The sequence below is a fragment of the Colobus angolensis genome, unplaced genomic scaffold (genome assembly GCF_000951035.1).
Source record: "Colobus angolensis palliatus isolate OR3802 unplaced genomic scaffold, Cang.pa_1.0 Scaffold595, whole genome shotgun sequence".
NCBI classification, from domain to species: Eukaryota; Metazoa; Chordata; class Mammalia; order Primates; family Cercopithecidae; genus Colobus; species Colobus angolensis.
In genome coordinates, this window is record NW_012119543.1 from 244,992 (window position 1) to 247,845 (window position 2,854).

Below are 2,854 nucleotides of genomic sequence, written 5' to 3' on the forward strand. Positions count from 1 at the left end.
AAGTGATTCTTGTTGGATGTATTAACCCAGGTTCTGAAATGCCATCTTAGTTACATGACCCCTGACCAGGGAGATGGGGATGAGGTGCTGGTGTGGACAGCAGGCAGTGGTTTCATGTGCCTGAGGCTGGCAGCGAGGAGAAGCAGAAGTGCGCCTCCCTCCCCACTGTCAGTGCTGACTTCTCTGTTCCTGCCATTGTCCTGCCTAGAGGATCAGTCATGGCAGAGCTGCTGACAAGTCGCTTGTGGTCATCTGTGATACGCAACAGTACTTCTGAAGAAATAGCATTTGAAGGCTGAGTGCAGTACCTCATGCCTATAATCCCAGCACATTGGGAGGCTGAGGGAGGAGGACCATTAAATACTTGAGTCCAGGAGTTCAAGATCAGTCTGGACAACATAGCAAGACCTGTCTCTATAAAAAAAAAAGACGAAAATTAGCCAGATGTGGTGCTACGCAAATGTGGTCCCAGCTACTCAGGAGTCTGAGGAGGGAGGATCGCTCAAGCCTCAGAGGTTGAGGATGCAGTGAGCTGTGATCTTGCCACTGCACTCCAGCCTGGGCGACAGAGTGTGACCCTTTCTCCAAAAAATAATTTTTTTTTTTTTTTTTTTTTTTGAGACGGAGTCTTGCTCTGCCGCCCAGGCTGGAGTGCAGTGGCCGGATCTCAGCTCACTGCAAGCTCTGCCTCCCGGGTTCACGCCCTTCTCCTGTCTCAGCCTCCCGAGTAGCTGGGACTACAGGCGCCCGCCTCGTCGCCCGGCTAGTTTTTTGTACTTTTTAGTAGAGACAGGGTTTCACCGTATTAGCCAGGATGGTCTCGATCTCCTGACCTCGTGATCCGCCCGTCTCGGCCTCCCAAAGTGCTGGGATTACAGGCTTGAGCCACCGTGCCCGGCATTTTTTTTTTTTTTTTTCTTGAGATGGAGTCTCTGTCGCCCAGGCCAGACTGCAATGGCGCGATCTCGGCTCACTGCAGCCTCTGTCTCCTGAGTTCAAGCAATTCTCCTGTCTCAGCCTCCCGAGTGAGCTGAGATTACAGGTTGCCACGACTGGCTAATTTTTTGTCTTTTTAGTAGAGACAGGGTTTCACCATGCTGGCCAGGCTGGTCTTGAACACCTGGCCTCAGGTGATCCATCTGCCTCGGCCTCCCAAAGTGCTGGGATTACAGACATGAGCTGCTGTGCCTGGCCATTTTTTTTTTCTTTTTTTTTAAACAGCATTCAGTAACTGCTGAGGAAGGCAAAGGCCAAGTTACCGGGGCCCTCTGCAAAATCCACTTAAATTTGAGTCCTACATGGACCACTTTAGGGAACAGATTGTGTCATTAATCTAGTAAATTAGTTTTAGCTACCCATCCCCACCCAATTTCAGAGAAGAGTGAAGAGCCGTTATGTAAAAGGACAACTGATCAAACTGCATCTCCTCGTTCTGGTCTGTTAGCTCCCTCCAGAGTTTTCACATCTGGTGCAGCAGCTGCTGGGCCCTGAGGGAAGGAAGGGAGACTTGCTGGGAGGTGGGCAGGGAGCCCAGGGCTGTACACTATTTTTTCGATTCACTAATCAGCTACGGCCCCTCTGCACTGCATGGAGGTGCTGCTGTTTGGAAAAGCTAATTGGTTTTATTTTTCCATCTCTGGTTTTGGCATGATGTGAAACACCAAGGGGCTTAAAGAGCAAAGTGGCAAGTGTCTTTGAACTTCATCAGATATCTGAAGGCAGAACCAATTAAAAATCATGCTTTTCAGACCTCCCCAGCAGAATTTAAGGATGAAAGAGAAGGGGGCAAAAACCCTCTAAAGACAGAAAAGAGAAAGTGGAACGGCAGCATCGCTAACCCTGCTGGCAACGTCCATGTTCAAACACTGATGTGAAAATCCAAGAGCAATGAAGGTTGCTCAAAGGCCATCAGCTGAACCCAGGCTGTGGCTGGGCTTCTTAGTGCACGTGGGGCCCACCCACAGGAAGGTGCTTCAGCTGCCAAGTTGGGAGAATTCTAAAGGCTCAGTAAGTCCCACATTATCCAAACCACTGCTGTCTCCAGGAAGGGACACTGAACTCCAGCAACCCAAGACAACATGGACATGAAAGAGCACAGCTGCAGGCCCTTTTAGTCCTCAGCCTCTGAGGCCAAGAAGAGCGTCTGTCTGGTGTTGGTGCGACTTTAACAGGTCCCCTCTGGGACTCGCCAACCTCCTCCTCAAGAACAGTGGGCCTCAGACTCCGCCTTTGGCAAACAGCTTTATCTAGCTAGATTTTAACAATTCTTCAGTTTGTGTTATAGTTTATATGGCAAAATATAAACTTTATAAAGTTAAGTTTTAGAAAGTGATTTGAGGTTTTTAGCATGTTTGGATAAGTAAACAATCAATAATATTGAGATCTGGCTGGTCTAGCACGTCAATCTCCAGTTGCTAACCACTTTAATTGGGAGGAAATGAACTTTAGAAATGAACTGGACCTACTCAGTAAGCCTCAACCATGTATTTTTAATAAATTAGAAAGGTGGTAGCTGGGCATGGTGGCACACACCTATAATCCCAGCTACTCGGGAGGTTGAGGCAGGAGAATCACTTGAAGGTGAGTCACAGGAGGTGGCGGTTGCAGTGAGCTGAGATCATGCCATTGTACTCCAGCCTGGGCGACAAGGGCAAAACTCCATTTCAGAAAAGAGGCCGGGCGCGGTGGCTCACGCCTGTAATCCCAGCACTTTGGGAGGCCGAGGTGGGTGGATCACGAGGTCAGGAGATTGAGACCATCCTGGCTAATATGGTGAGACCCTGTCTCTACTAAAAATACAAAAAAATTAGCTGGGCGTGGTGGCGGGGGCCTGTAGTCCCAGCTACTCAGGAGG